The following is a 26,785-nucleotide window of genomic DNA, read 5'->3' as shown; positions in this document are numbered from 1 at the left end:
ATATTTTTACAAACGATATTACTAACTTTGATATGATAAAAACAATATTTCTTACCTGCATGTCGATATTCTTAACCACTATATTTTTGCAGATCGATATGATATCCTGTCCACTCGATATTCAAAACTCAATATTTTGTCCACTAGATATTTTAACTTCGATATTATGACTAGTTACCATTCTAAACACACCCCTTCCAAATGCAAAATAGGTATTTGGCGCCAGATGTACAAAAAAGTCCGTTTGCTGTTTCCTAATTGCAAATTTTTGCGATTTGCATTTAGGAAATCGCAAACGCCCATGCAGATATGTGTCTTAGACACATTTTGCGATTTCCTGTGGGTCGCAAATAGACCTACCTCATTTATATTCATGAGGTAGGTCTCGCTTTGAGACCCATTGGGAATGGCCTGCACTCACAGAAATGGTGCCCTGCTGGAGACTGAACACCACCGTCTGTGATTGCTTTTCAAATAAAGCAATTTTTTTTTGTAATACAGTTTTCCTTAAAGGAAAACAGGATGCAGTTCAAAAATAAAAAATAAAAAGCGAACTTTTCATTTTTTTTAAGAGCAGGCAGTGGTCGGTGGGACCACTGCCCGTTCTTAAACTTGTTGGCTCTTATATTCACAAAGGGGAAGTTGTCCTTTGGGAATCCCTTCCTCTTTGCGAATTGGTTACCACCAACTTGAGGTTGGTGGTAACTGCGAATGTTTTGCAACCTCATTCTCAATCGGAAAACATTCCTACATACCAGTGCGACTCACAATTAGGACAGGATGCCCTTAAATCTCCCCTTCCTAAGAGCGACTCGCAAACAGTATGTTGTGAGTCAGTAATAAGTTACCGACTCGTAAAATAGGGTTGTTACATGTCCAAAAAGCATTTTACGGGTCGCAAACGGCCCGATGGGTCATTTGCGAGCAGTAACATGCTTCGTACCTCTGGTAACAAACTAAAGTGAAATTCAGTATCAGTATCAGTTACCAAACTGCAATTTAGTTTTGTGCATAAGAAACGATCTGACATTTGCGACCATATAAATCTTCGTATATCTGGCCCTATGAGCGCTCTATAGCAACAGTCACTACACACTTACATCTCGCTTATTTCATTGTCAATCATTAAAATCCTGCTGCTATTCTCTAAACCTGTGTTTTTTTTATACATGCTTTTCTGGTCTATGACGTTTTCCATAATAAAATGGTGACATCTAGTGGTTTTCCAGTGAAATGAACTGTGTTTTCACATTTTGCAGCTCATTAGACTGCTACGTAGAAAGTGCCCGAAAACCTTGGTGTATTACTAGGTAGGTAGGTAATTATTAACCCTGAGAGAGAAACCGTAACATGTTCTCCTTGCAAAATACAAGGGCGTATGCATAAAAATTGTAGGCGAAGGCCGACATCCCCCCCCCCCCCTTCTAGAAAAGTACAGCAGGTCCCCATCCTCTGTTTTGACAGCAAAAAATAAACAAAAATTGGGGTGCAGCAAGACACTAGCACCTTTGTATCCCTTGCCACTGCTCCCTCAACCATTATAGATAGCTACGCCGCTGAGTTTGAACAGAAAAAATCTGGCGACCACGATACACTAAAAATCAGTTTCATGGTTCCTGAAAGACATGTTCTGCTAAAATTCTTCTTCAATTGCAAAAAACCCCCACGAAAAACACCCAGGAGAAAAAGAATAAAACTTGAGACAGTCAAAACCGAACAGTCAGGAAATACCGAAGTTTTCACGCAAGCCTAAAACTGTACAACGGCAACCAAATTGCATGAAAGGAAGTCATTTAATATTGGAGATGGGACTCACTTATTAACCACACTGAATGCACAGCCTGTGCTCCAAAGTTAAGAAAACAGGCAGCTGGTTGGAAATATTACTGCCAACACAATGGGGTACCTCTGCAGGCGTTAATAACTATTAATGGCCAATAAGGACCACCAGGCCCATTAGCCAGGTTCCGTTCCTGCTGCCACACAATACACTGCCTGGGGCCTTACTTAGGATTGTGATTTATGTAACCTTACAATCCTAATTAAAAAGTAAATATGCCTTTAGCTTTCGCTTGCTTCAAGTTTCGTCATCAAAGCATAGGTTAAAAAAGTAGCCAGCCACGGCCGGCAGTGGGAGGAAATGCAGGGCGGTGACGTGGGGAGGGGGAGGGGCAGGGAGGGGGGTAGTAATGTATGGATTACGGAGTTTTACAGGTAAGTAAACATTTAAATAAATGCAACGAATTTCGTTGAGTACACTGCATCCCAAAATACGATGCAGTCCGCGCAACGAAATTCGTTTTATTTATTTTAATGTTTACTTACCTGTAAAACTCCATAATCCATACATTACTACCCCCCACCCTACCCCTCCCCCTCCCCACGTCACCGCCCTGCATTTCCTCCCACTGCCGGCCGTGGCTGAAAGTAGCTATGATTACTTTACCCGTTACAACAGTACTATGTGGCATTTCACCAGTCAGCAATTTGAAAACATCTGGCCTCATTTATGAGAAATGACGCATCGCTGCGTGAAAGCAGCAATGCGTCACTTCTCAGTGCGCACTCCTTGCGACATTCCTGATGCGTCATATTTAATGTATGACGCATCATGTCGCAAAGAGCTACAGATACGTCAGTATTTCTGACGTATCTGTAAGCGCAAAAGTGACGCATTGCTGGAGTGTGTCACAAAAGTGACGCAACTCCAGCAATGCGCCCTTTCACATGGGGCAAGCCCCATGTAAAAGGGCCTGCGTCAGTCTTACACCTGCTGTGAGGCAGGCGCAAGATTTTGACGCAACAGCGTCCTAAAAGTGACGCAGTGAAATCTCATAGATTTCACTGCGTCACTTCTACGACCCTTCCTTGCGTCAATACGCCCCCCTTGCATATATTAAACCTGGCGCAGGTATAATGTGGCGTAGGGGTTTACAAAGTGACACATCTACCTCGATGCGTCACTTTGTAAATATGGCGCAACAAGGCGCATTTTTTACCTCACTGGTGCGTCACAAAAAGTGACGCACCGGCAAAGTAAAAGTGACGCACAGCCTCATAAATGAGGCCCCGGTCTGTGATTGGCTCACAGTCTCATAGGGATCCCGCCTTTCCGAGTCTTTAAAATACTTGGAATAACTTAAGATAAATTAACTGAAAATAACTCTTGTTCCGCAGTGGTGTAAGTAGCTGATACAGAAGAGGTGAATCCAGGCCACATTTTAGGGATAATCGATTACTATGTTCCTGAGGTCCATGTAGATCCACATATAGTTCCGTTTAAATCCACATATATTAGATCCATCATATGTTCTGCAAATCTGGCCACTACTGTACTGCACAGTGAGGTACATCACAACCTTGGTTCCCTTGGATAATGAACGGGGTTAGAAATCCAAATCACATGAACATTGGCAAACAGATTCCACCCATTATTTCACCTACGCTTGGTCTAAATGTGCATCATTTGTAGTCCTCCCAGAGGAGAACACCTCGGAAGCTGTGTCAGTCACAGGTTAACAGGAATATTACTGAAATTCCTTTGACATTTGCTTTTACGACCAAACAAAACGTTTTCTAGGTGCCTAAATGAACAAACTGCACATTTACATAAGCGTGTACACCCCATGGGCAAAATATTTTTCCCAGTTGGAAAATTCGTTTTCCTACGCCTCCACGAATTTTCCATACATTATCTTCTGATTTCCAGCCTTGACACAGACTTACTCTCCTCTGACAGTATCAAGGGGCATGTTTATCAAAAGTTCATGGAATGCGGTACAGCAAGGTAAGTTGATGTTCTGCATTGTGTGAATGAGAGCCAGCTGAAGAGCGTCATATTTACAAAGATATGGTGCTCTTCAGCTAAGTCCCAGCACTGGCGTACTTGTGAGTGCTTAGCGCCAATGCAAACACCCTTCCACTATGTTGAAATCCTGCCTGCATGACAGGCAGGATTGTTTTTGTGCAAGAAAGGATACCTTCTTGCACTAAAACAATCCAAAGAGGCGTTGTCCAACCTTTTATGTGTCATGCCGAGTTTATCACATGTAGAAAGAGGAAGTAACGAGGAGAAATAAACATGTCTTCTTGTTTAAGTCTTTCTCTGATAGGTCTAATGATTTCACGCAATTCCAGCTTTACAAACCTTAGTAAATCTGGAATTGCATGAAATCCGTGGGTGGATGCCCAGGAATGCAGATGCCCCGCCCATGGATTGTCTACCACCGAATAATGTAACTCAACACAGCACAAGCCACTGCATTGAGCTACATAACCGTACAAAGCCATGCAAGGCAGTGCAAATCAAGCCTTGCATGGCTTTTTAAATTCCAAATAAGCCTTTTTTGTTGCCCATGGGTGGTGAAAAGACATAGTAAATATGGGCCTAAATCTCTGACCATTTCCATGGTGGGTGACGTTGGGCTGTAAATAGATGTGTGAGTGTGCATAACTTCCAAGGGCAGTCCTGATCATTTATGGGTGTGAATCAAGTGATTTGTGTGAGGAGGAATGGTTTAACGATTCTGACCCAATGAACTACGGGGCATATTAGCAACAAATAGTGATAATTATCGCTAAATGTGCTTAGCGCATTTTTTTTATCGCCGGATATTATCTCAGAGATAATGTGCTATTAGCAACGTTTATCTCCAAAGCGATAAAATATCCGGCGATAGCGGCTCAATGCGTGAATATCGCTGGAAATCCAGCGATATTCAGTCATCATCGCTAATGGGGACTTAACCTGAATATCCACCTCCTATTGGATATACAGGTTAAGAAGTGATCTGAGCAGGAGTTAGGTTGTGGTGATAATCGCGCTTAGCGCAAGTTTTTTTATTGCTTCGCCTGCCTTGCTAATAGGCGATAGCTGTGTTAGCGACTGTTTTCAGTCACTAACAGGTTGAGTACGCCCACTTTGCATGTCATTAGCGATAAATATTGATGACATGCAAAGCGGGCCCCAAACCTGTAGCTATCGCCTACAAGCTGTCGCTAACTGCTGTTAGCGACTGCTTGCTAAAAGGGCGATAAAAATATCGCTGCTTTCGCGGGAAAAAGTCCTGCTAAAGCGGTGATATCGCCCTTGCTAATATGCCCCTAAGTAACCGTATTGCGTTAACCAGGGAAAAATTCTACAGATGGCGTGTGTCAAACTTACAAGAACAATACGGGTTGCTCATTGTATGGTAACGTGTCCTATTTTCTTGTTTCTTCTTGTCTCAACTAAATACTATATATTTATAATTTTGTGGTGCTTCCATTGTTCATAGAAGGCAAATCATAACCCCTCCTCCAACACGCACACCCCACCCCTGTCCTGTAACTCTCTCTGCAAGCATGAAACGCGCATTTTAGGTCATGTCTTTATCTCTTCCAGTCACTTGACAGCCAGTAAAATATGATTTATTTTCAGAGTCTGCAACTTTTAAAGCTTCAAAAGAAATCTGGCTCCCTTTCAACTAGAATTATTCTATTTTCTTTTCTCTCTTTTGCACCCCTACTCTGCAGGGTCGTTTCCTCTCCTTTTCACTTTATCTTTCCTCTTCAACACCTCATCTTTCAAAAGCAATATTCCGCAATGCAGCCCATCCGTGTGTTGGAAGCAGAGCACGATTGGCTAGGGACTAACAGACAATCACCAACAGGTTAAAGGTCAGGAATTTCTTTTTGTGGTGATTATACGGGGGATTTTGAGACAATAACCATTTTTGTTGGGTCACCCCCATTTGTTGCAGAATTTTATTGCCAGTTTTCAGACTCCATACGCTGGGACACTGATGTCCAGTGCCCAGGGTTTGCAATCTGACCCTAAAATGAGAGAAGTTGTCTTATCCTTGATTGGCTTAATTAATATTCTTACAGGGCCATAGTATATGGTGCAGAAAATACACGTATAGCATAGAAAGCTAAATGTCAAAGATGGATTGAAATGCTTACTGTGTCATCCACTAGTGTGACAATAATATCATGGCTTCAAGCTTATGTGTAACCTTACGGCAGTGGCTTGAACTCTGCTGCACAGACAATAAAACTGATTTTAAATAGTATTCAAGTCACCCCTAAGCACACCTAGCGTCCCACAAGGTAGGTTGCATAATATTAAAGAGTGGAATATATGTTACATTAGAAATGGCATATTCCACCAGTGATTAGGCCCGATACAACATGGTCACGGTTTTAGGCTATGTCTGGCAAAAAAGCAAAAGTACAGATTATACACTTTAATCTAATACTTTTAATTTGTACTAGCTAAGACTCCCTTCGACCTATTTTATACTTAATACAAATCTAGTCTAATGGTGAAGTCAGAGTATTATTAAATTACATGGCACATGTAGGTTTTAGAAAGTGGCCTTTACCTGCCGGAAGCTGCTGGAAACTAAGGGGCATATTACCAACGTTAAGCGATATTTATCGCTAACGATGCTTAGCAACGAATTTTTTAACGCTAAGCATCGTCAGAAATTATCGCAGATAAACCTTGCTATTATCAAGATTTATCGCAAATGCGATAAAAAACGGCCGCAATGCATGAATATCGCTGAAAAGTCAGCGATATTCATGCATTACCGAGCTAATGCTCTTAGCCATGTTATCCACCTCCCATTGGATAACATGGCTAAGAACTGCTCAGGGCAGGTGTTAGTTTTTGGAGATATTCGCGCTTAGCGCGAATATCTCCAAAAGTTGGTAATAGGAGATAGCGATGTTAGCGACTGTTTCCAGTCGCTAACATCTTGGCACGCCCACTTTGCATGTCATTAGTGATAAATATCACTGACATGCAAAGTGGGGCCCAAGATGGTCGCTATCTCCTACTAGCTGTCGCAAACTGGTGTTAGCGACAGCTAGGTAATAGGGAGATAATTTTATCTCCGCTTTCTTGGCTTTTAAAGCCAAAAAAGCGGAGATAAACCCCCTTGATAATATGCCCCTAATTTTTATAAACTCTGAAGCCGACTTAGCCTGAACGAGGTGTTAAAGAGTTGTGAAAACTGCACCCAGAGCAGGAACAATGGTCTGGGAGTGGGCATGTGTTTTTTTCCTTGGTAGGGAGGCCAGCTGAGGTGGGCCCAGGAGCTCAATTAAGTCCATATTGGCTACCCAGTCAAAAGTAAATGTTAGCTGACACCTGGAAAGACCCCAGGCTTTATCCCCCTATTCAGGCTGACACCATACTCAGTGGAAGGAAAGCTAACCCCAGACCCGGTTTTGAGCGCTCACAGAGGGTGCCACTGCTTATTAACCTTGCCACACTTCTGGGTGGACACACAGGCTGTGCACAAGGGGAGCAGGGTTTCCCCAGCTTAGATTTTTAGAGTGAACGGGCACTGCCAGTTTCTTTGTAGTAGGGCAAAAAGGACCTGCTGAAAAAGTGGGCAGGGTCGATGCAAGGAAATTTTACTCCGTTGGTTAGGGGGTGTTTAAAATTAACCACCTAGCCACAAGCTGGTGCCAGTCAAAAATGCTGCACCTAAGGGTACCATCCTCAGAACACTAGCTGGACCTGTGGAGGACGAGAAAAGGACTAGTCCTGCTGTCTGCAACCTGAAAGGAGCCCTGGAGGACTGGTCTTGCTCATTTGTGTACCCATGACAAATAAGTGGATTTGAAGGGTCAGTTGGCTGTTCTCCTGTGTGGCTCCAGGGACACAACAAAATGCAAGAGGCATTTTTCCCAGCTGACCATTAACAATTGAGCCTGGCCTGGGCCATGCTGTTGGCCTCTACCTGACACTCTGTAAGTTTCTAAGTGCCTATCCTGACCTCGAGGATAAGTGTAAACTTTGAAAACTTGAAAAAGTTTGAAAGCTTTTCCACCAGAGCATCAGCGGAATCTGCTGGGAGAAGTATAGTTGGATTGGATTTCAGTTTCATCCCACTCAAAAAATCCCCATCTCCAAAAAAATTACAAAAACCCCTTCTATAGTGGGACATAGAAAATGTTCAGTGAGACAATTACAAACCTCCATAGCGACAGCGAGAAAAACTTGCTTCAGGTATCCAGCCTTCACTTACATAGCAGTAGCTACAGATTTAGCAGTGACACCCTTGGTTAGGATTTTCCCTCTCAAAAAGTTACAAAGTCCCTTTCTGCATTGAAAATTAGAAGAAATGTAATCTTTAATAAATAAAATGAGACAAAAAACAAAAACATTCAATCAGTAGTTCTGGAAATATGCAATTTCAAACATTTTAGGAAAAATGGTGCTCAGAAGCAAATAGCACCAATTTCGGTCATCTAATCTCATTAGATCGGGATAAAGTCACAAGTTCAGGCTGACTGCAATATAGTGCAGGCCAGGCACAGGACCAAGATTGGTCAACTGAGATAGTACCATGCATCTTTGATATCAAGATGCGAAAACTGCTCTGGCCTGCGCCGCTTTGAGGAGCTGTCGAGCAGGAGCTGTGATATATGGTTCTGTGTCTTGAAGCCGCCGATTAGGAGCTGTCATGCTGACATTGAGATATGTCATGCTGCATCGGGTCAATTAAGCCACCGACTTGAGTCATGCTGGGTTGGTATTGGTGAATCTGCCGATCCGGAGGAGGAATGCGAGGTACGGCATCAAGGTGCGGCGCGCTAAGTCGGTTCCAGTGAAGCCAAGGGTCTGGAACTGGTGTTGCATCCTTTCTGAGGATGCCGCCAATCTGGAACAGGCGATATGAGGACTTATATCGAGATGCGTCTCGCTGCGTTGGTTTCAATGAAGCTGCGGGTCAGAAACCTATTGTATCCCTGTAGCTCTGAACAAGTGGCCAGCCAACTGACCTTTGCAGACATTCTGGTAGTCCTGGGTTCAAGCAGCAAGGTAGGCCTCAAGCAGCAGGGGAGTCTTCAAACAGCTGGACAGTCCCCAGGAAGCAGGACAGTCCTCAGGACGCGGAACATTCCATCGTTTTGCAGAGCCCACTTGTTGAGAACTGTTCTAAAGAGTGGTTCTCAGGGTCCAATATTTATTCCTGTTGCCAGCTTTGAAGTGGGATACATTTCTAGACTTCCCAACACTTCTGGTTCTGGAATTGCCTTTCTTCCCCAGCCCAGGTCTCAAGATATCTGGGTTGATAAAAGGCTAGTGTGAAGATATGTGCGAGCACAGGAGGCAGCCCCTATAGAATCACAAGTGTGGTAAGTGACAGCTCTGCCCCACCCATCCTGTCAAGATGACCAATCCTGCCAACACCCAGTCACCCTTTGTGACACTATCTGGGAGGAACACACAATGGTCACTTGCCAACTAAACCTGGTCTTGTGACCCAGGACACAGGCTGCAAGCATCAAGTGGTTAGGGCAAGACAATGCCAACTTTATAAAAGTGCCATTACCATTAAAGAGGATTTTAAATCACAATTCTGTAAAGACCAAACATGACATTTCTACCTGTTCCCAAGCTAACATTATCACTTATGAAATGTAATAAGGTAACCGCATATATGGGAGAGGTAGGCATTACAATAGTGAAACACAAATGTATGAGTTTATCACTATTAGGACAGCTAAAACTTAAAAGTACATGTCCAATTCTTTTAATACAATGCACCCAGGCTACCTGTTTAGGGCCTTCCCTAGTGGTGATTTATATATGTTAAAAAGGAAGGTTTAGGTCTGGCAAAAAGGTTTATTTTCTCAGGTTGAATTGCAATTTAAAATTGCACTTCTGCCTGCAGTGGCAGGACTGAGCCTTATTTTGAAGGGCTACTTAAGTGGGTGGCACAATAACTGCTGCAAGTCCACTAGTAGCATTTAATGTACTGGCCCTAGTTAAACGAAGCACCCTTTCACAAGAAACTTACCAGTAAATTAAATGTGCTAACTGAAGGAAACACAATTTTATCATGTTTAAAGGAGTGAGCATAAGCACTTTAAAACAGGGTAGGAGTGATAATGTTCAGAGAGTAATAAAAGCTAACAAAAACGGGTTCAGAAAACAGGAGAGGTGATGGAAAAATGTTGGGGGAAGAATACCCTAAGACTGACAGGACTAACATGTGCCCCCCAAGCTGAAAGTGAGAAGAACTGCCCTACCTCATGGTAGTTCTCTACCCTAAGGCAAAGGAACCTGATGGTCCATCAGCGTTGGTGTGTCTGGCTCAGGTCGGTGTTCTATCATAAAGTCCATTCCCTGTAGGGAGATGGGCAACCTCAACAGTTAGGGATTCTCACCCCTCATTTGCATGACCCATCTGAGGGACCCATGTTCTGTCTAAAATTGGAAGTGAGTCCCAAATAGGTATGGTCTCAGCTTCTTCAATGCTCAGACCACAGGAAAAGTTTCTATTTTAATACAGAGAGGCAAACTGCCCTAGCAACTGGTGACAGTCCAACTGCTGCTCTGGGGTCAGAGTAGGGGAGCGGTTGATAGCACTGACTGGCCCATCCTGCTCCTTGGAGGATAAGAGGTCAGGAAGAGGCCCAAACTCTTCTTCCACCCCATCATCTGTCAACAGAAACATGGTGCTTTCAGACCTCTCAAAGCATGTTTTGAGGTGATTTACGTGGAGCACCCTAAAGGGGTTCCCGTGGGTCTTGAGGTCCACCAAGTATGTGATCTCGCCCTTTCTTTACTTCAATGCATAAGGCCCTGACCAACAGTCTTGAAGGGCACTGGGCTCCACTGGAACCATAACACACACTTTCTGTCCAGGATGAATCTTAACAAGAGTAGCCTTCTGGGCATACCAGAGTTTCATCGCCTCCTGGTTGGCTTCCAGATTTTCAGAGGCCTTCCTGTAGAATCACTCTATCTGGTTGCAGAGAGACAGAATGTAACTGACTATATTCTAGGGGCTCTCTTGGAAGCTTGCTCTCACTCCCCTTTACTTGTCTTAGAAGCCCCTAAACAAGGTGGCATAGAGGAGCTCAAATGGGGCTAAACTCAAATATCTTCTGTGGCACATGCAGACATTAAGTTGGCGCACCTGTAAGACACCACTTCCTTGGGGAACCCCATTCGGGTAAAAATCCCCATCAGGCCCCTTGCAATTGAAAGTGCAGTCACAGGCATCAGAGGTATGGCATCTGGGTGTCTGGTGGCATGGTCAACCAATACCAGGATAAACATGTTGCCTAAGGCTGTCTTGGAGCCCAGGGGCCCAACAATTTTGATTCCCATCCTTTCAAAGTGGTGCCAAAACAGGCAATAGAACCAGGGGAGATTGGAACTTTCTCCCTGTTTTCCCACTGGCATTGCAGGTAGAACATGACCTGCAGAATGTATCTGAGGCTATCTTCATCTGAGGCCAAACAAAGTAGGGTGACAAGCCTGACAAATGCATTGTTCTGCCCCATATACCCTGCCAAGGGTATATCATAAGTCAGAGCCAGTATGAAGGCTCTGTAGAACTGGGCATCCACCTACACGTGGGTTTCCTCATGCCCAGGAACCTTAGGCTTGGTATATAGGAAGTCAACTTCTCAATCGATCAGGTGAACTCAGAGGTGTCACAACTGCCTGGGACTCAACTTTCCCCCTCAAGCACTCCACAGTTTGGCACTCCTTCTGAGCTTTATATAACCCCTCCCTTGTGGGCCCACTCTCAACTTTACATTTTGCAAGCTCTGGCAGGTCTTCCTGAGCTGAAATATCCTTCCCTGTAGACTCCAGTATGGTCTCCTCAGGCACCCCTTTATCCTGGAATGTTGGAGTTTCAGGGCCTGGTTTCCAACGCCCCTTGCTTTTCCTCTTTTTTCCAGCAGCCTGGGCCATTTTTCCAGCCTCCAGGTGTCCTTGACTCAGCTCTTGGGCAGCCATGGACTGTGTGGTCAGGCACCACTAACGTCACTACGTGAGATCTAAGCTCCACTTATGTCCAGAGAGGATGCTCTAGATCATTGTCTATCAGACAATCTGTAGGCATAGAAGGGCTCACAATTCTTATCGAGAGCCTGAAACCCTGCCCACTCTAATGGAACTAGAACAACTGGGTAGCGACTGTCAAAAGTTGTCTGTCATTTCAACCTGTATAGGGCATTACCTGCTCTGGGGACAACAGATGACACCTCACAGTAGTCATTCTGGCTTCTGTGTCTGTCAGAGCCTTCACTCTCTGCCTGTTGATGGTGACCCACTGTCTGTACTTAGAAGTATAGTAAGGCATGTGGGCCTTAGGTACCATTTATTGGTCACCCAGGGACACTAGGGTATTCTTTGTTGTACTACCCCCACACTAACTGGGACAATAACCTCCCCAAGCGCTACATTGGGCAACCCTTGGGTCTGCTCACCACTGGGGGAGGGGCTGTATCCTTTTGAAGCACTTGGTATCTCCCATCAAGTGCCCATACCTGTAGGGCTCATGGCACTTGGGGTCAGCCTTACTTGTATTTTTTTAAAGAATACCTTCTTTTACTGGCCAGGTGGGTCTGGGTCTCCTTCCACTGTGAATTGTTTTGGGGATCTTTTGAGAACTCTTTATTTTTGCTTTTATCGTCCCCCTCTTTCTTCTGTTGGGGACCCTGTCCACCCTTTTGGAGATCCCTTCACAGATACCTTCTTCTTGACCCTGCCCTGAGCCAGCGGTCCTCCTCCTTAGCAAGCTCCCTAGGGTCAGTGAGCTTACTGCCCCTAGGTGTTGGCTCGGGTCTGGAAAACTATTGGTGAACATGTGATCTCTGGCAAACAAATTGTACAGCTCCTCATAATCATGCACAACACTGCCCTTCACCAACCATCCAGTGTCTTGCAAAAGTAGTCCACAAAATCCACCCAGGACTATTGGGAGTATTTCTGACTTTCCCTAAATATCTGCCTGTACTTCTCAGGTGTGAGACCATATTTCTTTGCAAGAGTATCCTTCATAGGTGGGATACCTCGTCCTGTTTCTTTTCTCTGAGGATTACAGTGCATCCCTCCTTTCATTGAGAATCTGCATCCAGAGCCTTGCACCCCAATCCTCCTCAGGGATCCTGCATATCTCTAGAGCAACCTCATAGCCCCCATACCACTTTTTATATCACACTCCACTACAAAGTTATTCACCAGGTCCTTGGGAATATGGACCCTCCTGTCTCCACTCGGCACTGGTGTATCACTGCCACCATTGCTGCTGGATTCTGAGGCCAACTTGGCTTTGATGTCCAGTTCCTTGAAACTCACTTCCTGAGCCATCAAGATCTATCTCTCCTCTAAGGCCAGTTTCTTCTCCTTTAAGACCCGGATGGCCTCCTCTTACACCATCTCTGCAGCAACCTCCTCCAGTTTGGCAACCTACAGCCTGAACTCCTTTTCTGCTTCCCTGTCTGGCAGTTCCACTGGGAACAGGTTGTGGGCAGAGATGCTGCTGATTGCTTTGGATCTGGCAGGAGCCTCACCCTTGTGAGCTTTCTTTCTCCTCTAGGGCCACAATTAGTTGTTATCCTCCCCTTCCATCCCCTCCTGATGCTCTTCCTCAATGTCCACCTCCTCATCCTCCTCCTCCTGTGGTGCTGCCTTTAACTAGAGGGCATCACATCAGGACCTGAAAACCTTCTGGGGGTTCTGCTTCTTGGAGCTGCTGGTTGCTGAAAGTCCCCTCTCCATGCAAAATCCCTTGAACTTAGTTAGTGAACTTAGTCACAATGTAGCTCTCCAGGTTGTTGGCTCAATTTACGGTCAATGTGCAAATTATTTATGAGGCTCTCAAACATCCTACACCAATGTTGAAAAATACAGTAATCTTTTAATCAATCAAAGGGGCTTGTAGAGCATGACTTGTCACCGCAGGGGGTCTCCATGCAGTGGGTGGAACAGCAGGCCTCATTGGAGTGGTGGTGGTTGAAGATCCACCACCACTGTTTTCTGAAGTTCTTCAGGGATGGGGAGGTGCGAAGGTGGAGGGAGAGGTAGCTCCAGGACTTTGCAGGGAGGTAGGAGAAGGAGTGACCCCAGCAGCAGCTGCGATGGATGCGGGGGATGTGGGCCAAGGCAAAGGTGGAAGAGCAGAGCTCTCTGGTTGGTAGCTGGAAAGTCAGGCGGCTGTTGATGTAGGCGTATTTGGTTCTGTGAAGGATTTTGTAGGTGTGTGTAAGCAGCATACAGAGACACTTCTTCTGGCGCCAGTAGAGGGCTCTGAGGTGAGGGGTGATGCTAGATATTCTGGGTAGGTTGAGGATGAGTCTAGCCGCCGCTGAGTTCTGGATAGTTTGGAGGCGGTTCAGGAGCTGTTTGGAGGTTCTGGCGTAGATTGTGTTGTCGTAGTTGAGTCGGCTGGAGATAAGGGCCTCTGTGACTGTTTCATGGTGGAGACAGGGGTCCATCAGAAGACCTTGTGGTGCATGCAGAGGGTGTGGAAGCAGGCAGAGGAGACAGCAATAATCTTTGGTGAGGTGGGAGTCTAGGATAATTCTGATGTTGTGCGCTTGGCCGGTAGGAGTAGGTGCGGGCCGAGAACGGCAGGCCACCAGATTTCATCCCAAGGGGAGTTTTTTTTTTCCAAAGATGATGATCTCAGTCTTGTCTGAGTTGAGTTTTGGGCAGTTGGTCATCATCCAGGTGGAAACGTTGGTTATGGTGATTTGGAAGTTGGCTTTTGTGGTGTCTGCGTCTTCTGTGAGGGATAGGATGAGCTGGGTGTCATCCGTGTAGGAGATTAAGTTGAGTCCGTGAGTGCAGGCGAAGGTGGCCACAGGTGTTATGCAGGTGTTGAAGAGGGTGGGCCTGAGGGAGAAGCCCTGGGGACGCCACAGATGATGTCCGTGAGTGCAGAGGAGAAGGGGGGAAGGTGGATTCTCTGTGTTCAACTGGAGAGGAAGAAGGAGGTCCAGTTGAGAGCCTTGCCCTTGATGCCTATATGGTGGAGGCTGGCGATGAAGTGGGAGACGGTGTTGAATGCTGCCAAAAGGACGAGGAGGATTAGAGGGCCAATCCACCTTAGTTGAGGAGGCATCTGATGGTGTCCATTGCAGCGATTAGGGAAGCCTGGGTGCTGTGGTTGAGCCGGAATCCTGATTGTGAAGGGTTGGGCAGGTGGTGTCCTGTGAGGTAATCCGTGACCTGAAGGTTGATGGCTTTCACCAGGGCTTTCGTGGGGAAGGGAAGGAGCCAGATGGGTCAGTTTTTTTATTTTGTTGGGGTTGACTGAGGATGCCTTCAGGAGAAGTTTGACATCTACTGCTTCCAGGCATCTAAAATGGTAGCTGTGGTGATGGAGATGTTTATGAGAGCCGTGAGTGGTCTCCTATTGCTTCTCTTTCTAGATTGTAGATGTTGTGGGGGCAGGGGTCCGATGGGGAACCGGAGGGAATGGAGTTCATGATGGTGGGAGTGTCTTCGGTTGAGAGCTGCTTCCAATTGGTGATTCGGTGGGGGTTGAGGCATTGGTTAGGGTACGGAAGTGGTTGAGGGTGGTGGGTTGGGTGTCGAAATTGCTGCAGATGTTGGAGATCTTGCGGTGAAAGTTGTCTGATAGAGTGTTTCAGAGGGCTTAGGAAGAGTGGATTGTGTTCTTAGGTGGTGGGAGGGCAGAAGAATTCTTGGACAATGTTGCAGAGTTTGTTGGTGAGGTTGGAGCTTGCTTCAGTGTATTTTTGAGGGCTTGTTTCTTGGAACTGGTGGTGGTAGCTGTTAAGGGCGGCCCTGAAGTAGTTGAGGTTGGCTGTTTTTCTTTTGATGTGTCAGTGTCCTTCTCTTACAGTGGTGCCTGAGTGTCAGGAGTTAAAGAGTGTACCAGCTTGCTCGTTTGGTTGATCTTCCGCTGGTGGTGTTCTTCCAGGAGTCAATGGTGTTGGAGGCTGATGAGATCCAGTTGGAGAAGTCTGTATGTCGGTCTCAAGGAAGTCCTCAAGACTAGTTTTGCTGCCTTGACGGTGGCTGTCTGGAGGGGTTGGGTGACTTTGCTCCAGTTGCATTGAGGGAGGGAAGGGGGTCTCATAGGGGGCTCTGGTGGGCCTTCAACGGAGAAGTGTACAAAGTTGTGGTCAGTCCAGGTCAGTTTGGTGGTATGGGAGAATTCGGCATGAACGTTGGTGGAGAAAATGGGGTCCAGGGCGTGTCCTGCACTGTGTGTGGGGTTGTAGACCAGTTGAGAGAGGCCGATAATACTCATGTTATTGAGGAGCCTGGTGGGGTTGGTGTTGGTGGGGTCCTCAAGGTGGAAATTCAGGTTTTCCAGGAGGATGTAGTGGGTAGAGTCTATAGTCAGGCGTGCAATGAGATCTGGTGAGGTGCTGCAGTAGCTGGGGCATAGGCCTGGCATTTTGTAGGCGAGGGTGCCTCTGACAGTTGTCTTGGCATTGCGCTTGATCTGGAAGTTTAGGTGTTTTATAATAGGAGCAGTGTCGTCATGCAGGATGATGCAGTCAAGGGAGTTATTCGGTATGATGGCGATGCCATCGCCGGTTCTTCTGGGATGATCACAGCGGATCATCTTGTATCCTGAAGTGTGGCCGTGGCTATGTCGGGTGCTGACGCTGGGGTGAGCCAGGTTTCAGTGATGAACATCACGTCGGGGCTAGGGTGGTGATGGTATCCCAGACTTCCGTGGCATGCTTGCAGAGAGATAGGACGTTGAGTAGGGTGCAGTGTAGCTGTGGTCTCGGTGGGGTGCCTGTTGATGTTTGGATGTGTTGGGGGCTCTAACGTCGCAGTAGAAGCGGCAATGGTGGCAGGTGAAGGTTCCTTCCGTGGACTGTGGCGAGGCGTTGCTGCAGTTGTTAACTCATGTTTTGGGCTTGAGGTTTCGGATATCATCTGAGGAGTATCGGATGTGGGCTGGAGGTCCAGGTGTCCTGGCACTGGGTGGAGGGTTCAGTGCAGGCACAGAATGTGCAGAAGGGCACCAACGGGCACAGCCAGGCTTACATGGGCTTGCCTTTGGAGCGCCGGCAGCTTGGCCGCATAGTGGCCTCCAATAAGTAGCCCTGAAGGGTGGGAGGGGCTCACTGGGAGGCAGGAGGGCAGGTGACTGAGTGGGTGGACATCATGGGGAGAAGTAGTTGGAGCGATCTGGTTTCAAAGCATTAAGGAGCCAGTTAAAAAGTAAATGAACCAAGGGCCAGAAACCCAGTCCACTGAGCCTGGAAGAGGCTATATCACTGGGCAGAGAGAAAAGTAAACTGAATGCTGCACAGGCACCAACTACAATACTACAAATAACAAGTTCCAGAAATAAGCAATGAAGGGGCTCGTCAACCTTGGAGGCGAGAAAACAGCAGGAGTAATGTGGCCAAATCTGTGTCACAGTGAGCCGGCAGCAGGAAGAACGGGCAGTTCATCCCTGCTGGGAGACAGCACGGAGGAGTGGCGATTACAAAAAGGTTGTAGGCTACTTCAATAAATGGAATGAGAGCAAAAATACAAATGTCAAATCAGTGGCAATGAAAATATGTAATTTCAAAGAATTTTGGAAAATGGCCCTCAGAAAAAAACGGCGCAAATTATGGTTTTCTGTTCATGCTGGACTGGGACAAAGTCACAAGTTCAGGCTGACCATGATGGAGTGCAGGCCAGACACAAGGCCAAGTTTAGCCTATTGAGATAGTACTTATTTCCTTGGTATTACAATATGAAGTCTGCCTTGGCCTTCACATTGCTGATTCGATTAGGAGCTGTGATGCATGGCCCTGTGTCAAGATGCATCACGCTGGGTCAGTGCTATTGCAGCCCTCTAATCAGGAGCTGTGATGCAGGCATTGTGCTTTGTCGGGGTGATAAAGCCAACGTTCTTGGGCAGTTTTGCAGAGACTTTGCATCACAATGTTTCACGCTGGATCAGGGCTGGTGAAGTGGCCAATCAGGACCTACTATGCGAGGTCTCACAAAAAGCTGTGGCATGCCGCGTTGTTTCCAATCAAGCCACTGGTCTGGATCTGAAAATGCCAGGACTGCGTCAAGATACCTCATGTTGCATCAGTTCTGTGGAAACCATAGATCTGGAGGTGGTGACATGGGACTTGCGCTGAGATGCATCACACAGCATCGATTCTGATAAAGCTGCTGGTCAGGAGCTTGCTGTGTCCCTATAGGTCAGAACAGGAGGCCAGCAGACTGACCATTGGAGACACTCATGCAGACCTGGGTTCCAGCAGAATGGTAGGAATCAGGTAGCAGGGGAGTTCTCAAACAGATGGGCCAGCGAGAAGTCACAAAGCAGTCCACAGGCAGCTAGGCAGTCCTTCTTGTAATGTTCACAGATCCAGAAGTGTCCTGAAGAGTAGGAGTAGGAGGACCTGGCCTTGCAGCTCGCGCTGGACTGTTACTAAGAGGAGCAGGGTCAAGACTGAGTTGCATATGGCTGGGTCTAAACTGGTGTGGCTTATTGAGCAGAAGAATGATGATGGATTCAACCCAGATCTGTGACTCAGCGGTGATTATCTGAAAAGTTACAGCAGTTCGGCCATCGTCTTATTGTGGTTGCAACTTTCTAAAAGTGGCAATTTCAGAATTGTGACATAAAATTCAACTTTACCATTAAAGACGTTTTTAAATTACACAATTATGGAGAGACCAAACATAACTTTTCTCCCTGTTCCCAAGCAATAGTTATCACTTATTGAAAGTATTAAGGTAACCCAATGTTATCCTATGGGAGAGGTAGGCCGTACAGTAGTAAAAAAGGAGTTTAAGAGTTTTTCACTACCAGGACAGGTGAAACTTAGAAAGTACATGTTCAATCTTTTTAATACAATGCACCGTTCCCTATGGACTGATTAGGGCCTACAGTAGTGGTGACTTATATGTATTAAAAAGTAAGGTGTAGGTCTAGCAAAGTGTTTATTTTGCTAGGTCGAATTGGCAGTTTAACCTGTTGTACAGTTGTAGTGGCAGGCTTGAGACCAGGGCCGGACTGTCCGTAGAGGGCACCAGGCAATCCCCCGGTGGGCCGCACGGGTGGGGGCCAGTTTTGTGCCCCTGGGGGCAGTTTTTGCAGCCCTGTACCAAAATTGGCCGAAAACCGGCCCCGGCAAAGAGCTCGGCGGCAACTCCAACCCCACCACCCGAGTGGGGAGGGGGGGCGACCAAGCACTTTGCCGGGGCCAGTTGTGGTTCCCAGTCCGGCCCTGCCTGAGACAAATTTTGAAGGGCTATCCAAGTGGTTGGCACAGTAGTGTTGCAGGACAACTAATAGCAGTTAATTTACAGGCCCTGGGCACATGTAGTACCGCTTTACTGGGGACTTACAAGTACATTAAATGTAACAACTGGGCACAAGCCACTTTTACCAATTGTTAAAGGAGAGCATTTTAGCACTGGAGTGCAATGCTAAAGTGCACAGAGTCCTAAAAGCCAACAAAAATGGGATCAGAAAACAGGTGGGGGGAAGACAAAAAGTTTGGTGGAATTCCACCATAAGTCTGACAGGTCTAGCAGGCCCCAATAAATCATTCCCTTTCTTGTTGGGGCCATCAGCCCCACAGCCTGACAATACACTCTTAGATGCACAAATGTTTCTGTAGACAAGTGTATAACTTGCTGGTCTTAAAATCCTCCTGGAGCCAATCAGGATCACTCACTAGACTTACTCAGTAGACTATGAGACAGGTTTGAGTCCCTTTTTCACTATTACTTTTTGCTTCCAGTCTACCACTGGATAGTAGTGAAAAAGGTAAATACAACCCTGAAGAACATTTTAACAGAAAATCAAACAAAGAATTTGGAAAAATGTGGATTTTTTTGCTTCACAAATGTCTTAGTAGTTGAATCAGTGTTATAAAAATTGCAACACAGAATACTCATCAACAGAGTAGAACCAGTTATTTGGGGGATTCACAGAAACGTTAAGTGTTTTCTGTCAAAACTCTGTGAACACACGTTACACAAAATAGCGGAAGGGGAGTTGTGTCTCAAGATTCTCAATATGGAGTGGTAATTGTGTGTTTTGATTTTATTTTTTACAAAGATATTAGTAATTTACAAGTGACTTTGTAAAATATGTTTGGCCGGTTTAGGGGGAGTGTTACACTTAGTGTACTGAGTACTGCTATTTTTATTAACACGGTACACAATCTGGAATTTATTATAGCATTGTAGCACTTTCAGTAGTCAAAGGATGACTGTAGGAATGGTTCTAAGGTTAATGTAGCAGATTGAATTCTGTGTTGGCTTGTGAAAATATGTTTTCAGTAGTGTGAATGGGTATGTTCCAGTGTACAAACCTTGATTAGTTTTGATCTCCACAACATTTTCCTCCTTCGCTTTGGACTGAAGACCCAGTGACATTAATGAGACACGAGAAGTATATTTGTAAGGTTAAAATTCAGCCTGCAAAGAGCAAGAATGCACATGGGTGAATAGCAAGAACACACTTAAAGCTCCCATCAAATCTGTCTTATACAATCTTGCACTAAGGGAGCCAATGCTGGCTTCAAAAGTCTTCTTGTTCTTTTTTGGGGAACTCAATAAGTTTAAATTTGCCTCCCGGGAATAGCGTGTTTGAAACAATGGAATTTTTTATCAATTTATTTATTTAATTGGATTTTTTATAAACTGCTACTAACCTCCTTGAAGTTACCTCCAAGAACTTTGGGGCATATTATCAAGGACGGCGTTAAAATTATCGCCGGTTTAGCGGCAGCAAACTGCTGCTAAAGTGGCGATATTGGGCTTGATAATATGGCCTGGAGAATTCCAATACAAGCCCATGTTCACACCAGAACATGGACTTCTATTGGAATTCTCAAGGGCATATTATCAAGCCCATTATCGCCGCTTTAGCGGCAGTTTACTGCCGCTAAACCGGCGATAATTTATAACGCTGTTCTTGATAATATGCTACTTAGTGTTAAGGGGACAATGAGAGACAAATGGTGCATTCCCTTAAAGTATGTTAGTCAGAAACAGATGGGGACCGAGTCGATCATTAGTGGTGAAATACTGTACTTGATGATGTCCCACTAACACGCAAGCCCGCTGAGATGATAAATGTTGAAATAACAAGAGTCCAGAGAGCCACGGTGAGGCAGTGTTGTTGTTTGACTGGGTTTTGTCGTACTCTGTCTCCAGTGATTCCGAAGGGCCTCCTATGTCAATCTATTACATATGGGGTCCATTAGGATGGCGGGCTACTTTGCACGCCCGCCACCCTAACAGAGATCGGGACCGCCCGCCATAAGGGCGGGGGTCCCATTGTGGGTATTAGGATGTGCCCGCACCAGTGGCGGGCACATCCTATATGTTTTACATTGTGGCGGGCGGTGCTCTCTGCACCGCCCGTCACAATGCAAAACATATGTTGACGCTTTTCAAGATGCAAAGCGGCAGGCACCGCGCGGTGCCTGCCGCTTTGCATATGTACATGTGGGGGGGTACCATAGGTAACCCCCCATGTGCCCCCCGACAGTGGTGGCAACCTGGGGGCGCTGCAGGGAGCCCCCACAGCAATCTCCGCCTGCCTTTCCGTAGCGGCATTGCCGCCGCGGAAAGGCCCCTACTTTGTGCCATCGTAATATGGCTGGCGGTGTCCATTGGACACCGCCACCATATTAATCTATTACCGCCGCGGTCGCAAGGCGACCGTGGCGGTAAAGCGGCAGACGGTCTTTCCATCCACCGCTGTCCCCTCCGCCATCCTAATCTGGCGGAGGGGAAACGAGAGTGCTTGTCGGGCAGATTGCCTCCGCCAGGGTGGCGGTGGCCACCGCCACCCTGGCGGAGGCAATCCGCCCGACATCCTAATGGACCCCATAATATTGTCACATGGCAAAGAAACAATGGAGAATGCCCAGGATTCTAATTTAAAAAGAAAGTTCAACTTTTTAAACATGTAAAACTTCCTTGCACTGAAAAACCTAACCAGGACATATAAGACATGCAGGGTCACGAAAACATATGCATATACCTGTGAAATATTCAAAAAGGTTTTAAAATGTCAGACACTGCCCTAAATATCCTCCCAATACCTTGGTGACCGTAAATGCTGACTGTAGACTTTAATGAAGTTCATGGAATGTTATGTCACTGACAAAGGTATTTGACGGGGTGAGATCAACAATGGAATAGTCTCTGATTTCTGAACCAGGTGCTAAATCCAGAAGAGAGTGCACTAATAATTTTTTTGGGGTATATAACAGAATATAGAAGACACAAATATTGTAGGAACACAATATTGTAGAAAAATATTGAGGACCACAAAATTAACAAGGTAAGTGCATACATATAAGTATAGATTTACAATTCTTAACTCCACAACAATGTACATTTAAATAAATAAATAAATATATATACATATATATAGGAATACCGACATTTTCAACATATAAAAATAGCATGCCTGAGGAAATCCCACTGGTTGATTCTCCTCTCATTCTAGCCTGTTTCCTAGAAATCGGTATATTTTCCTTTACTATTAACTCTCCATCGTGCATTTAGTACCTGACCACATATTACTTTTCATAGATGACTAAGTATTCTTTAAAATATTCGAGTAATTTTATTTGATGAATCTTTGTTGATCTTAAGAAATCTCGTAGTAGAGGGCACGCCTTTCCAGAGGTTACTATGCAAGCCTGGACGATCTCCTATATTTGGGCTGAATAAAATGTGCAGAAATGTTGTACATTTCTAAAAACATAATTTGTTTCCTTTGCAGATTCTGTGACAAACGTTTGGTTCTCCAGCACAAGGACATTCAGTTTGGTTAATCGCATGCTTTACACATTTGCAAAACAAATCATTAACTGCTGATCTCTTGTTGGTTTATGCAAACTATGTAGGAGCAGATTTGGAGTTGATGTCAGCAAGCGTTTTTGCCTTAGTATCTCTTGGTTCTTAACCTTTTAACTACTATGTACCCCACTGAATCAGTACTGGAAGCCAGCGATCCCCACCTAAGGGATTTCTGCTATTTTAACTTCAAATCAGTACAAAAACAAACAAAACAGCAACTATGCATAAAAAAATACAGAAATGATTAAATATTTTGTTTGATTTGTAAAATAAATATGTAAAATTGTTGTAAATTTGAATTTTAACAAAAAGGTCGGAGCTTTCAAAAGGTTGTTTTCTTCTTTAAGACGAAGCAATATTCTAAATTCTAGCATATTACTTTGTCTTTTTTCCCCCCGAATACATGCTTTCATTTTGTCAGCACATACCAGTGCTGCTTCAAATGAGGCCACCAGTAATCTATTTTCACTGTTCTCAGGAATCAAAACAACGTCATTTTTAGCTTCTAATTTCAAATTCATGAGCATTACCGAGCAACTTCCAATTTTGCTTTTTTATGTATATGTACTTTATTAATCTGTTAATGTTTAATTTTCTAGCAGTCACAGATGTCTTAGGCTTCATGAACCCCTGTGGTCTGTGGACAAGTCAAACAAGCATTGGCATTGCCAATAGGTCTCGCTTGTGGGACCTTATAAGTATTTAGTTTTGCAGCACAATATCCTTGTTGCATAATCGGATATTGTGCTGCAAAACTAAATACTTATAAGGTCCCACAAGCGAGACCTATTGGCAATGCCAATGCTTGTTTGGTGGGGGAATTAGTGCGTGGTTGGTTAATGGTATTTGTTAGCAGAGATGAGTTGCATGCAATTTAGCGAAAGCAGCAGGGTCTGAATGGGATGTTGAGGTGTAAGGCGCTGCTCAGCTGCCCTACCAGAACCAAAGTAATTGGCTTTGTAAAGAAACGCCCCCGCAATAAATTGTGAAGTGTCAGTTTATGGGAATTAAGATGCAAAAATCGTAAAATACGCTCTTGCCATCAGTGCATGCCGCCAATGCACATACCCCTTGATATACCTATTGCGGTCAGGAGCAGGCTTGCAGGGCAGTCGCTATTAAGGACGTGCAGCACTGGGGTGAAACGTGCTTGGCGGGGTTGGCTGCAGGCTGTGGCGCGGAGCGGCTCTGTGATGTGTTTGAAACTTCAAAGGCACATCTTATCTCTGAAAGGAATGAACTGAGGGCCTTCTTTCTCCCACCCTAACCGAGAACATAATTGTTGTGAAGCGAGTTTATTGGCGTTTCTTTATAGGTGTGGTGTAATGTCGGGATGTACAAAGGCTGCACTCCCTTTATCTATAAATGAATCTTTAAATCACAAGGTAGCAGTGGAGCAGGCAGCTGTGTGGCTAAATCACTGAAATTATGCGGTAACCAGATGTGCACTCTAAAATTCTAATATTCCATTTTATTGTGAGTTGGAAGCACGACTATTGTGTAACTAGTGCCTCGTCGGTTCCATGGCGTGTATCCCACCTGACATAAGGTGTACAGCCTTGCACTTCAGAGACGGTAAAACTCAATCCGGTTACGGTCCAGTTTCCAGGAAATTATGCATTCAGGAGGAGGGCTGGAGCGTGTTTTGTGCAAATTATGTAAATCTATGGGCATGGTTGAAAGTATGTGATTTCACAATCACGATGAAAGAGACGAGATTTAGATGCAAAATGAAAGGTTCTTTGAAACATCCACTGCATTTGTTTAAATTGGGTAAGCACAGTGATTTCAACAGTCCTAGTGTTCAAAGGGAAGATGTTTACGCATGGAAACATGAAGGCAGGAAAGTTAGAGAAAGAGGGGTGAGGGGTGGCGAGGTCTGGCAGGGAACAGATGGCCTGGCCGTGAAGCAGGGGGCGGGGCAGCGCTGGGGAAGCCTGTGGGACGGTGATTGATGACTTTGATGTGGGGAGGGAGGAGAGCCTTTTGCGAGCAGATGTCTGGGAGGTGTGGGAGGAGTGCCTGATGCGCGTTCACGTGGTTCACGTGAACTGCATGAAAACGCCAGCAAAAAGCTGGTGGTTTCATGATGTTTTCGCTACTTGAATTCTCGCTCCGCTCGATGCGCATGCGCGCATCGATAGGTCGCGAGACCTAAAAAACACTGTCTTAAAAGATTATGTGCCTCGTGCTTTCACTCTAAAGAAGATATCTTTCTTTCTATACAAAGACTGCATTTATGATTTAACAGACACAGGTGATTTCGGAATTCCTCGTTCTGGGCATACTCATTTTGAACTTTTGAGTACAATCACATCAAGCCAACAGTAAGTTGCAGTCATTTGCCTGTAGCAATGCCTAAGGCTTCTTAGTGACAAAATGCTGCTTATATACCTGCCATGAATATTTTAGGAATGCTCTGATCTTCAGCCTTTATTCGTTTATTTTATGTTTGTTCCAGGAATTGAGAGATTTTTTCCTGGGTCTCTGGGATGCAGGGTGCTTAGGGAGTTCTTTGATGGCTCATCTCCATGTTTTTTACGCTCCTGCTGAACTTGGGAGATAAGTTTATACTTCTGACTTGCTCACATATTTTATTAAAATATTTGATGTTGTGATTGAAACGCAGCTTCATCTACTTGGTCTGGGTGCCCCTGGGCGAACTTGTTTTTAGTGTGAATTCCAACATCACTGTGCAATCAGTTCTGAATGTAATTATAACGTAGTAATATAAGGTTAAACAGAGTAGCAGCCTTTCGTCGATCACCATCGTTTCACTCAGATAAGAAACGTTTTTGATTGAAATAAGAGATGTCTGTGAGGACTGCATCAAAAGTATCCCACTGCCAGCCACACAAGACAGTAAAGTTCCCTATAAAAAAGTAAGTGATCCACACAGAGGTGAAATCAATCCCTCCTGGATTGCTATCTTTTTCTGTCCTGGATTAATAATTTAACATTCAGCAGTCCCTTAGATGATTATAAACCAGCACAGGCTGTATAATAATACACTTTGCCACATGCCTCTCTTAGACTAAATATGGTCAGATTTTCTAGAGACATGGTCTAGAAACCAATACATCTATCAAGTCCATGGAATCTAACCTCTCTACCCAGATCTGGAGTGGCATGGAATGACCGGCTAAAGAGATCTGATGCTCACTCCTGACCACCAACAAACTCCTATATAGTTCACATATTATGACCACTCCTTAAGATCATCTCCTGGGATTTACAGACAGGGTTGTTGCAATGCAGTTTGTCCTGTCAGATCTATGCCTCTCTTCCCTCTCACAAATGCCTGTTTGGGCACAGAAGACCTTTAGAATTGACGACTGTTGGACTTGGGCCTTGTGGCAGGTTCACCCCTGAACTTTTTGCCTTCAATTATAGTGATTTCTGGTCTTTGCGCACTTTGACACTGTGGCGCAGTGTAAAGTGCGTGCGCTCCTTGAGTGCGTGTGTGAGATAGGCCTGCCCTCCCATAGGAATGCATGGGGAATGTATGTGTCCCTGGTAGTTCCTGATGCGTGGGGAGTGCAGGCTCGAGTTTGGTATGTGTGAACTCGTGGGAGTGAATGCTGCGCAACGGTATGTGTGGCATGTATGTGTCTAGAAGGGAAGTGCTACTTCTGGACATTGAGATATGTGTGCAGTGAGGGTGCTGGAGTGTGATTGGCTGGAGCTGGCTGGCATGCCAGGCTCCAGGAAGTCTGGATGGGTCTGCCCGGTGGTGAGTGTGAGATTAGCATGAGTGATGTGTGGGAGGAGTGTACCTGTGTCCTGGATGGGCTGGGTTTTCCCCACACGATGCTGGCTCCGCCCCCCTGTGGTGTGTCTGATGACCCTAGCCCTGCCAGTGAATAGAGAGGGTGGTTGAGCCATCAACAGTACTCCCAGACCAGCTACGACTGGTTCTGCCCCCACCCTGCCCCTAAAGACAAAGGGAAAAGGTGTATAAAAGAGGGGCTGTGACCCCATGAAAATGTTCTTGTTTGCCAACTTGAAACTACCAGGGGCGTGTTGCTGCTTGGGCCCAGGGGAAGGCTTGCCTCCCTGGGCCCTGCCCAGCCCCTGGATGCCTTCTCCCTCTGGGGTCTTTCTGCCCTGCCTTGATGCCCTGGAGGACTTTTCTCTGCTGTGCTTGTCTCTGGACTTGTGGGGCTTCTTTGCCCTGCCCAGCTCCTGGATGCCAGA

This window comes from Lissotriton helveticus, chromosome 11 (assembly GCF_964261635.1).
Source record: "Lissotriton helveticus chromosome 11, aLisHel1.1, whole genome shotgun sequence".
NCBI lineage: Eukaryota > Metazoa > Chordata > Amphibia > Caudata > Salamandridae > Lissotriton > Lissotriton helveticus.
This window is presented reverse-complemented; position numbering follows the sequence as displayed.